Source organism: Buteo buteo, chromosome 4, assembly GCF_964188355.1.
Source record: "Buteo buteo chromosome 4, bButBut1.hap1.1, whole genome shotgun sequence".
NCBI classification, from domain to species: Eukaryota; Metazoa; Chordata; class Aves; order Accipitriformes; family Accipitridae; genus Buteo; species Buteo buteo.
Window position 1 is genome coordinate 43998441 of NC_134174.1, and position 12783 is coordinate 44011223.

The window sequence follows — 12783 nt, forward strand, 5'->3', positions numbered from 1 at the left end:
ATCTCATGGCTGGTTTTTGCCGCAGGAGTTCACTTGGTGTCCATAAATCATGGTCTGCTTACAGCTGAAACTGCACTGAGTCATCAACATGCAATAAGCTGAGTGACAGATTCCAGCCTGACTACATTAGAACTTCAGACTTAGTCCTCCCCCCCCAACACTACCCGTACTTAACAGAAAATTAAACCCAGACTACACAGACATGAAGGCTGTGAGAAACACAAGGCTTGTTTACTTGACAATAGGTTTTAAAGACTGATGTTTCCAGGAAATAACATCATGCATTTTGAAAGGGAGAGGGCCACAAGTACTGAATTTATAAAATGACCCACTGCTATAGCATTTGGTGTGTCCTTCCTCATATAATTGCTGATTAAAATGTATTACCATCCTTTAATGATCTAAAGTGGCACTTTGTCATCTTAGTTCTTAGGGAGATAGATTTAGTCAGCTATCTGAGAAAATATTTTGCTGCTCTTTAAAATTAGGCCAGAAGAACCTGAAATCTGACTGCAAATCTGCTTCCAAAGTGACCTGGGTCACATTAACGTCCATATTGTACCCTTAAGTAGTGTAGGCTTCTGAGGAATCTAAACGATCAATGCAAAAGAGAGTCCTTGAAGATACTCTTTTCCTCTTCCCATTCTGTTTTACAGAAGATTTTTTGCTTTTCCCTAAAGGTACCTTAAGTCTTTTTTTTTTAATGGAAGAGATTGTGCTGAATTTGCAATATGGTATCCTGTCAGATCCTAATCAATTAGCCCACATCAGCTCAGTATAAGGCAGATACCAATTTAACTCGCAGAGCTAAGCCTTCTGATTTTCTCTAAGGGCAGTCACATAATTCATTCTTTGTAGTGCCAAATTATATTTGACATTTAATTTAAAACTCAAGGTACCATAATGCAAAATCTCACTAAAAATAATGGTGATAAAGCAGAGGAACATTTCATTTGACAGTGAGGATTTTTTCAGCTTATTTATGCACCCAAACTTTCCCCTTCCCCCACCTTTCAAAGCCCCGAACTTACCAGTGCTGGTTATCCAGGCAATCACTTTCAGGTGATTTTAACCTCTACAGGTGCTTGCATACAGTAAAGGGGCACTTGAAGGTGAAGCAAAAAAGCTAGCTGCTGCTTGCCTTTTGGTGGGTGAACTGTCCTCTTTGAGCTCATGTGTTGTCAGGGAAGACATTTCATGTATCATTGCCACTGTAGCTAGTAGAAAGAAGTATTTCAATAGAGTGGCTGGGCTAACTTGAATTTTGTGTGGACTGAGGAAGGGGGAGTCAGCCTAAAAAGGTTGAGTTTTTTACTTTTAGAAGACCCAACACACAAAAAAACCCCAACAAAACAGTTTAATCTCTTCATTCACCATTCTCTGCCATGCAGTAACTCCATTCATGGCCACCTGGCACAATAGAAGTCTGCTGGTTCATGAAGCATGCCCAGACTCTGACAATACAACTTCATGCATAGATAACAACAAAAAGACCAAGTTCTCCTCCTTTCTTGAAATGTGCAACACACTGCCAGACCATGGGGAGTTCTAGCCATGGGCTCAGTCAGCATTTCCAGTGGATGAACAGTCAAACTCTAACAAAAACACTAGCTGAAAAAAAAAGTGCAGCTATCTCTGTCAAGGTGAGATGCTTGCAGGAACTGACTACTTCTGCTGGTAGTGTGCAAAATGCTAAGCAGCCAGTAACTTGTCTGGCTAATCCAGAGCAGCTCTATGAGAAGAGAAAGTAATGGATAACAGTAGGCTCTGCTTTTTTGTTGAGACAATACCATATAGCAATAAGCAAAGTACATTAGTAGCATAATCCTCCTGAGAGTGACTCAACTTTTGTCCTGTCAAAAAAAAGCTACTATTTTGCAATAAAAAGAAGCAAATGTCTAATGTTCTCATCCTTTATGTGCCAGATTAGCTCTTGGGGGAAAAAAAAAATCATCACTGGTCGCAACATGCTTCTTAACATAAGATGGATGACTTGAATTCTAGGATGTTAGGTCTTACTGTGGATTTCAGTCCCTCATTAAGATGAATACAGTCCAGGGCTGAACTCTAGTATTTTTGGAGTGAGTCTGTAGGCCTCAGGTTAGGCATTCTTGCTTTATATCACATTTGCGTGTAGGTGCATGCATATGCTACTAGGAGTCAAATTGAAAATCTTGCCCATTTGCCCATATGAACAGATCCATTTCTTTTAGTACTTACTATATACTCCACATTTATTTTATAGAATACACAGGGTATTATATGGGGTATGAAATACGGACAGGAAATAAAGTTGCTATGTACCAGAGTCAGAAAGTACATTATCAGCACACTTGGAAATGAAAGCAGCTATATTTGATGGTGATGCAGTGTGCCTATGTGACAGGTTTAAATTAGTGAAACAATTGTAATGGCATAACAACGCTGTAAGATTTTCCTACATTCCATCAAATTTCATTGTGGAATACAAAAACACAAACCCAAAAACTTCTGGAAAAGCAGTGGTCCAGCATTATATAACACAGAGGACTCCTTTCTATGGTATATATCCTGCAATTCAGCTCTTCCAGACTTCCTGCACTGAGACTGTATCAAGATCTTTGTTTTCAGTAGGAAGGATTTTGGTTTTTAATTGCAAGGACAAGCGTACCCTTCACAAGTCTAGATAATTGCTTTCTTAATCTAATTTGGCTTTTATGGCATCCTGTGGCAAAGACTTCCACAGTTTATTAATGTTTTTTATGTGGAAAAGCACTTCCATTTGTTTAAGCACTATTACAATTTTAAGAAATAGAGAATAAGCATTCCCTATTACTTCTTCATAGAATTTAAGATTCTATCAAGAGGAATTTTGCAGCCTTCAGACCTCTTTTCTAAGCTCATTCTACCTGACCTCTTCTCATATGGAAACCTTTCCAGAAATTGGTTTACTGTTGTTATCTTTTCTAAATCTTGTATGTAGGGTCTTTTTGAGTGGAGGGCAAGAAATACATATAATCTTCAAGATGTGAAGCTGTTATAGATTCATACTCAGTATTGTCCCAGAATTTTTTGCAAATGTGAATCTTTGTAGGTATACAGAAGTGAAAAAAATCCCTATTTAACTGCTCACCAACTTAATAGCAGTATTCTGTCATGCAACAATACACATGCACAAAATCTTCAGAGCATTTCCACCAACTAAAGATTTTGCACCAAACTCATGAGAAAATTCAGCTTAGCAAATATTTTTTCAGAATAGTTTGAATGTTTTCAAAAAGGAAATTATGAAAGTACTAATGTGACTGCATTACTCTAAGGAAGCTGGAATAGCTCAATGACCATTTTAGTAGCCTATTTATATCACTAAGTTTTTACTGTTGCAGGGACAGGAGCTTTAAAAATAATGAATAGTTTAAAATGGTAGTAAAACGTACACAGTGAGTAAATAGGCAGATTGGAAAACGGACATTTTGTACCACAAAGAATCTTTAAATGGTAGTGAAGGGATAAATGCATTGACTGAGATTTCAGACCCTCAGACACTTAAGTTGGTTCCAAGTGCCGAGAACTTAAGCACTTTCTCTGAAAAATAGATAAATACGGAAGTAAAAGGCAAAATTTAAATTTATCCTTAATCTCTTTTCATATACAAGATTTATCATATTGCTTTATGAGGGGTGTATCAAATATGGGGAACTGACTCAGAGTCCTTGCATTCAGTAAGGAAGCTGCTTTTTAATTACACTGTGCAAAAACACTAGTGATAAAACCCCCTTATAAATGCAAACAGAAAACTAAATCATTGGGTAGGAAGCCATAAGGACTGGAATGCCAAGAGAGAGATTGAAAGAAAGGATAAAAATGATCTCATGACACTTAAACAGTCTAATTTCTGGAGAAAATTCTACTTCAACTTACAGTGATGTAAAGAAGGCTCAGAAATCTTCTTGTTTCCTCCTCATTTAAAACACTGCCAGACAAATGGATTATGTTTTTTGAATCCTTTGTGACATGGGATTCTACAATTAATAGCACAGACACATTTGTCACCATCCTTAATCACAGATATTTGTGCAAAGATTTCAGCCAGATCTATTCTGTTCCAATTTAAACTTTTAAATCCTGCTCAGCTCTGTTGCAGAATACCTCTCCACATAATTTAAACTTGTGTTTGACCACAGTTCTGGGTCCTTATCATATCTGTATTGAGAAGCATCTTCCAAAGCATAAACAGCAATTGCTTAGAACAATTTGAATTCAGTGGCTAGTGTCTGTCCATCCAACCTGAGGAGCTGTAGTACCTTATGTTTCCTTGTCACTGTTTGATCAAAATATTTCTAGAATTGCAGTTAATTAGCACAACAATATTCCAAGTACTGTAAGAAGCTACAACCCACTTTTCAAATGGAATAAGCAGGGATTGCTGCTGTTCCACATGCAATAAAAATCAATCCCCTAACCAAAACCAGTAAAGTCTAAACTGACAGATAACAGAAGATGAAAAAAAAGGAAAAAATATTACTCTCACTTTACAGTTTAGGAAACAAAAGCTGAGAGAGAACAAATGTTTTGCCCAAGATTGCCAAGACTAGGCAAAACAAGGACAAAAATTGAATCCAGATTTCTTCAGACTCATTATGGATCCTGTACCACAAAATCATTTTGCTCCATGAATGGAGGGTAATCACAGTCTGACCAGCAGCCTACTGAATTCAACAGGAAGAGCTCTTGCTATTTTCAAAGGGGATTTTGATCAGAGTCCATTGGGTTACTTTATGAATGTTAAGTGAAAGAAACCTGCAGCTAGAATAAAGCTGAGGCTATACCAGAGCAGACCAGCTTTATTTTTTTTTTAAGGTATGTCTAATTAAGTGGCTATGAATAATATAATATTCATGGAGTTCTATCTGGTGTTCAGTTCCGTGTATAAAAATACTTTGCGTTGTTAGTCCAATAATTGCAACTAAAACTGGTAAAGTGATATACAGGCCCCTGAAAACAGTAGTGGGACAAAAAAATAACAAATTGAATAAAGGAGAAAAAATAAGCTTGCTTTAGTCTGAAGGGAATAAAACTGGAGCCTTTTAACCTCCCACATAAGTTCCACACCATTGCTTTTTAAAATCAGTTGAAAATCATTTAAAATCAAATTGATTTTGGCTTTTACATTCAAATGCACTTCAGCTTTTCACTTACTTGCCTATACAAGTAATGTCTTCAGCCAACCTGTGTTTAAAATGGGTTGAAAATCATTTTGTATGTTCACATGCTTATTGGAATTTTCTCATTTCCATTTCACTCAGAGCCAATCATGATCAGATTAACTTGCTGGGGAATATGTCAAGAGGCTGATTTCATGGGTGTTTTAGCAAAGAAATGGTTCCTAATGTAGTGAAACATTTTTTGCTTATAACATGTTGTCTATTGCCCATTTTGTGTCAATAAATGGGAAGATGGATAATCAGAACTGTTCATATTTATTCTGAAAAGCTCTCTTCTCCATCATGTGTAGACCCATAATCAATCATGAAAGAACTGTAAAATCACAGGAAAATATTTCCTAGTTTACATCTGCTTCTTTCCACTAACAAAATCTGGAATATCTACAGCCTTCCATGTATGGAGTGGTAGGGTAGGCTCTTGAACTGGACACTCCTCTGTTCACCTGCTGCCATCCAACTGTGGATCATTTGGATTAGATAACTGCTATGTGAACTGACATTTAGTCATCCACTCTGAAAGCAAGTATGCTGAAATGATGCAACATAACACACTATCAAGGCTGTAATAGGACATAGAACACCTGCCATTGACTTGGATAGAAAGGATAAAATGCTCTGAATTGCTTTGTTTTCAACATTCTCTTCCCCGTACTCCTCACATGTCCACTTCTACTTAATTTGTCACTGATGCTTTAAGGAGAGAGGAATGGCATAGCAGGAGAACAAGAAAATGTGAAGCAGATGCCCAAGTTCTATTACTGACTCTGTTGGTGACTGGGTAAGCTGTTTATAGCATTGTATCAAGTTCATTGATTTAGATGGCTCAGTTTTAGGTTTCCAAACTGAGAATAGGTACACAGTCTGCTTTCCACTGTGAGTCAGTACTTCAACACTCATTGTCTTCAAAAAAGAGTTAGAATGAGTCTGTAAGTAAGGTGGTAAATGTCTCAAGCTCCACATCTAAAAACTGAACACTTACAATTAAACGGTATCAGGAAAATATTACCTGTAAGCTCACAGTAAGTCAATTTACTTGCCTGTAAACGAGAAATTAAAAATGCATCATGAGGAGAGATGTTGTGGGTTTAAACAGTGCTTTAAAGGCCTCTACAAATCTCAAATGAGAAGTCAAAAATCCACGTGCAAATCTTACATTGCAGAGATGATGAGTGGGAATGGAGTGGGAGGCTATATAACCTGATAATATCAAGGATCTGAAAGAGATTAAACTATTTAACTATTCAGCAGTGAAAAGAAGTCAAGAAGGATCACTGCAGACAAGGAATGGAAAGACAATATAGAAACTGACTTGTGCAGGCTGACATTCCGCTTCAAAGGGTATTAGCGCTAGAGAGTAGTTACAAAACTATAAGTCTTTAAAAACAAGTCTGATTTAATAAATATTTACTAAATGGTATAAGAATTGCCTGGCATCAAGCTATAAATATTAAATTGCAATGTAAATATTAAAAGAATGATGGTTTTTCAAATAATCAATTTAAGATTATAAGAATTTTTGGATTAAACATAAAAAAATAATAAAAAAAAATCCCTAAGAGTCAAACAAAAACCCTGACGGTTAGATTCCAAAAGAACAATCCACTTAGAGTTCCTTTCATGTGCCAACAACTATTATTTATATTGTTTATGCACTTTCATCGTGACAGCCCTAACACTGAGCAGAGCAGATAGAGCCTAACAGTTACCAGATTAGAAAAAAAGCTCTCAGAAGGTAAATAAAGTGAAGTGAGACTATATTTTTGGATCTTGGAAGATGTAAGGCCATTCTAATATTCTGTTTATATTGATTATTTTATATTGTTTAATTAATTTCTGTACTCTCTCTACAAAATAAATGTTAGCTCAATGAATAGAGCCTGCATTTAAAGGAACCACCCTATTAAAACTGGTTTTGTTTCTGCCTGGAGAATCAGAACTGTTCTAGGCAGTTTGTTTCAGATTTTACTTGAAAGCTCCCATTCCATTAGCATGACATTGTTCCCAAGACAAAGCTTAACCATAGTGTCTTTCCCCTTTTAAAGGTAATGACACCATCTAAGCAAAAATATCAGTGGGAAAAAAAACCCCGACCCCCATTATAGCAAACTGTGGTATTAATGAAATTCTGTTTGTATTAAAATTTTCTTTCAACCCTGGTCTTCCTGTTCAGGGGGATAGTGTCAACTTGTCAAACTTTTAATCAAGAGCAGTTCATTGATGCTTCCACTATGTCAAAAAGCCTCACCTAGGTGACTTCAAGGGGAGACAGCAGGTCTGACTTTCTCAACATCCAAGGCTATGAATTTTTCATTTCTCACCCCCAACTTTTAATTTCTAGTATATGAATAGGCACAATGTATTTTTTTATTGCAGCAAATCTATAATTAGCATAGATTTTCAATCAAGTTGTAAAGCCAAGAGAATAAAAAAAGAGGCAAATACATGAAAGACTACTTTCTTAATTTTTAGTTTGGTAAAAAGGGGCTAGTTAGAGGGCTGAAATCTATGCATCCAGAAAGCCTTTACACAGCTTTACACAGCCAAAATTTCACAATACAGCATCATGATTCACAATCTAGAATCTCCCTAGAAATGAGATTTCACTGAAGTGTTCCATTTGCAGACATGCTGATATTAATGACATTATTCAGCCTACTAAAGAATCCTCACTCTATTGCATAGAACTCAAATTTGGGGCCAGATGCTGACCTCCTGCGGTAGCTGCTTTCCAGCAATTGGCAAGAATGAAACGGACAAAAAGTCAGTTTAACCAAATACCCATACCTTCACGTTCTTTTGGGAGAATGCTGGATTTGGAAAACAAAAATAAAAAAACCCACATGGCAGCTTTACAATGCCTTCCTCTGCAGCATATCACTTGCTAATCTGCTACAGGTGAAGTTATAAGGGAACTGTGACTAGGAACATCTCTCTCTCCCTAATCCCAGGGAACTGAAAAGATTTCTTGAGGGTGTTAAGAAGGTGACAGTAACTGAGAGCAGCCTTAAGAGAGTTCTGATTTCCATCTCAATATTGGCATGGTATATGGTTGACCCAGCTTGAAAGTTGGAAAGATTTTCATACCCTATGCTGCAGACAGAGAACAAGTCCCAAGGAAACATCCAGTGGTCCTAGCTTCTCAATTTAGTCCTGCAAAAGTTCGACTGAATTTCTACAGTAGAATTTCTGCTTCTACAGTTTCTACCATAATCAGGAACAAAGCCATCTTTTTGCATTCACAGTAATATCCATTATTTATCAATTAGATGTACGATGAGATGAGTTTTGACTGAAAATAGTGTTACTTCATGATCAGGAAGTCAAGTCAGGGAGAATTATGGTATCCTGAAGGTATGGTTAAAGGAGCCTCTAGATCTTGGGTTTTTAAATAAGTTTGCAAAGGCATATTAATGGGGAGCGTACCACATAATCCATCTGAATAATTTACTCTTCACTATTCTGCCAAAGGAAAGATTCTCATCCAAACAGTTTGGTGGTTCTTGCTGGTTTTTTTTAAACATATTATGTATAATTAGAAAATTACTATATGGGTCATTTATAAAGCCAAACAACAAGACCAGAACTCTAGTAATGTGAAATGACCAGCTAATTACAATACTGGTTTAAATTATGTTCTTAGGTATTACTTGTTCTTTCCAAAATGGGCTGGATATCTGTACTATTTATTCAGCCCCTAAGACCAATTTCATTCTTGCAAACATATTGCACGTTTAAAATGTAACAAGGTTTAAATCATCCGAGCTTATTGTTTTAAATTCCAGCATTTCATTATTCTACTTAATGGTTTGCACATTGTTTTACACAAGTACAATATAATTTTATTGTATGATGTCAAAAAAAAAAATCCATGTCCCATTTGCTTCCAAAAGAGATGAGAAGTGATGGGATAGGAGACCTAAACTACAGGGATGTTTTGCCTATAGACAGGAAAAGCACAAGGTTGTTCAACATATGCTTAATTGGGAAGATACACGCTCAGAGTATTAGCAACATATACACAACTGAATCAGTCCGCCCCTCAAGATCGGATTGGCAGAAATATAAAGAAACTGAGCCAGCCCAATCTTTCTCCCATTGTAGTCAACTGGAATGTTGATAGCTTTAACTGGGCCAACAGAAGGCCCTAATTTAGGCCCTGTGGCTTCTGTACTGGAGCAGGTTTTGTGGCTGGGGATCACAGCTTTGAGAGACCCATCTGGGGGTAAGTGTGCCAGGCCATTCCTCAAAACATAGAGGAACTGACGGTAAAGACTGACATCTCTGACACAGCTTCCTTCCCTGTGGAACCTCAGCTGGCAGCACCTGGGGGTCAAGAACCACACAGGAGTGGTTTATTTCATGATCTCTAGGACTGCAGGTGCCACTGGCTAGAAAGATGGAAACAATAGGTCCCACAAAGAGAGGAAAGCATCCTGATGGATTGCCCCTGCAGAGTATAGATATTTGCCTTTAGCATTAGGACCTCTACCAGGAGTTAAAAAATATATTTCAAATTGTTCTTTTGGGTGCAATACAAAAATTGCTTTTTCACAAAAATATTTCCACAAAGTGTATCCAGTGTAACAGAAGCACTGTATCGGCAAACCTGTTTAAGGATGGGTACCTTCCCAAGTGCCCTCAGTTGCTCCTGTTCTACTTGCCTTGACCTGTTGCATCACGTTATGCGATATCAAACTGCCATCGTGTTCCATTTTAGAAGTGATTACGCTTCACTGGTGGGCAAAGTTGCTGCTTGCTAAGTGTTTGTGAGGTTTGATTAATTAGTGCTTATGAAGTGCTTTGAAATTCTTGCATGAATGATGTTACAGAAACACTGAATATTGCTGCTGCTATACAGGCAGGTACATGATTAAAGATTTGATGTTGCAAGGTGTGGCTGGGCCTTACTTTCTCTTTGAGAAAATGTTCTGGTTTCCTCCGAATTCCCTCTGGCAAGCTAGTTCAGTCTTCCAACAAAACCAAACCAAAACACTTCAGTCTTTCTAGGGTAGGGAAAAATAATAAAAAAAAGATCAGATGAAGGGCATTTCTGAGAAGTCATTGCCTGTCTAGGATATTGCACCTCTAGGTGGTCTGATAAACTTCAAGGGCACCTTGGTGAAGTGATTAAGTTCAGTCCCAGACTAACTCAATTTTCTTCAATTTTTTTTTTTTTTTTTTAAGTCAACTAGCTCTTTTAATTGCTTTTTCCTCTGGGTATTTTACATAGACACCTGACTGCCTGTTAAAGCATCTTCCTAAAGCACCTTTATCTGTGATATCCTCTCTTTGGCTAGAGAGACCCAATTGTCCCCACCGATCTCTCCTGCCCAAAGGGAACTGTTACACACTGTATCCCTTTCCATCATTTCTGACTGTGAACCCGACAGCTCCCATCTGCTCTGGGAATTACAACTCCCCACAGGTGATTAATTCTTGGCCAAGGCAGGAAGCTGCAGGGCTAAGCCCACAGCCAGCCTTAAAAGACCCAAGCTGAAGATAATTATTGCACAGGTTTACCTGTTTAAAGATTTCTCCAACTTGCTCATTGCTGCCATACTTGGCTGTGGCTATTACCACGCTGTTGTGGCCCTTCAAGAGCATGCTGCTTTGTAAAGCGAAGGCCAGGATTCCTCTGTCCAATGCACAGGTGCCCAGTGCCATTTGAGAAGCCCTAAGGCATCCAGGACATCTGCACAGGAATAGCAGATATGACGCAGGACCTAAAGCAGACTGACACTCCACCAGGGTAGCAAATGGATGCCAGGCAGGCTACTCTGTAAGAGCTAAAACAACACTAGATGCCAATGATGAAACCACCAAGTTCTCTCCATACTGTTCAACTTCCCTATTTCCTGTTATTAATGAGGACACTCAAAAGGGTCATATTGATCCTCTGTGTTGATCACACACTTCACATCCTTTTTTGTCTTGCTTATGTTAGCCTAACAGACTACGATCCCCTGGTGCAAAGGTCCTTTCATGCTTGCTTACTTTCCTAAGAACTGTAAAGAAAAAATACCAATTGTTTTGGCCCCAGGATTTAGTAGACATGCTTACCTAGACTGCGAGGCCAATGTCTGAGTACACGTCTCTATTTAAACCATGTGAACCCTTAGCATTTATGAGGTTCAAAATAGCCAGGCCAAACACCCATATTATCAATCTAACACTACCATCAGTTTCTTAGCTGCCATCAAGGCTAATACCATCTTCCTATTGGTGTGTATTTTCAGGGACATAAATCTTATGCAGAAGTTTTTAAAGGCATCAAAAAGTTCAAATGCTTAAATGAAGAGTTATCAGGAACCACTCAGTTGGTACCAGTAAATAAGGTACAGCACATGTCAAAATCTGTGCCTTCACTTTTCTGATCATTGTTCTTGCCTGTACACCTTCCAAAAACCGGGTTAGTAAGCTACCGTGGCCATAAAGTTTCTTTCATAAGAAATTAACAAATCTGTTGTGACCTTTTCCCAGGGCTGGGCTGGGATTTCGTGAGGCGTTTCTTGTCAATCACTATATTCTTTACACAGCTTGCACTGTTCTATGTATGCTTTCAACTGAGTATTCATGCCTGGCCTGTAGATACATTTCCTGGCTCATCTCAGGCATGTCTCTATCCCCAGGTGTGAAATATGTATCCACTGCATGATCTCAGCTCTTATATCTCCTGGGATTACTGTTCAGTTCCATTTAAAACAAAATCCATGCAGTTCTTCATTCACTTCCTAGCGTGGCTGGGAGTGGGCACAACTTCCTATGGCGCTTGCTCCTTTCTCACTGGCTGACCGTGGATTGAAAATTGCTTTACTGCCTGTCACACACCATGCTGTTCTGTTGGACTGCCTTGAACAGCTCCATTTAAGTCACTAGTAACTTTTCACCTCATTGTTTCCCCTTTCTGCGTATACCAGGACTCCATCAGTAAATGCTGCAGTCTACATCAGAGCTGTTTGACTCCCCTTTCTCAGGCACCCCCCATCGGTGCTTTAGGTGTTCTGCAAGTGTGTAATGCTTTAAGGACTTCTGCTCCACTTTCAATTTTCTTCTCTAAATGCTTGGTTTTTTTCTAATCTTTGAGCATTCTCACAAGATTCCACGTTGTTTTCAACGGTCAAGAAAAGTCCAATGTGATAGATCCATAGCTGGGCTCACTTTCAGTTTGCCTTCATTCAGCCTAGTGTTTTGTCTCCAGCACCCATCTAGAAAAGTTATCACAGGTAAATATTATGATCTTCAGTGCTTATTATTTGACATCTCTTTCCTGCAATAAAGGTGTCCTCAGCTACAATGTTGGTGGCTGGAGGCAAAGGCTGTCGGGTGGCGGAATAGCTCTTCCTCTTCAGCATGCCACACTAACTGATTCCCTGATTTCCCTCCTTAAGTCTTTTACCATCTACTCCATCATGACAGGATACATCCACACAGAAAATAATCCACATAAAAAGTATACAGATGGGAGTGGACAGAATGAAGGTGTACACCTGACCCAAGCCAGGTGATTACTCCTACTTTGCCAATTAAAATCACATTGCCATTTTTGCCAGTTTAACAATAAGCATCTATTTTACATTCA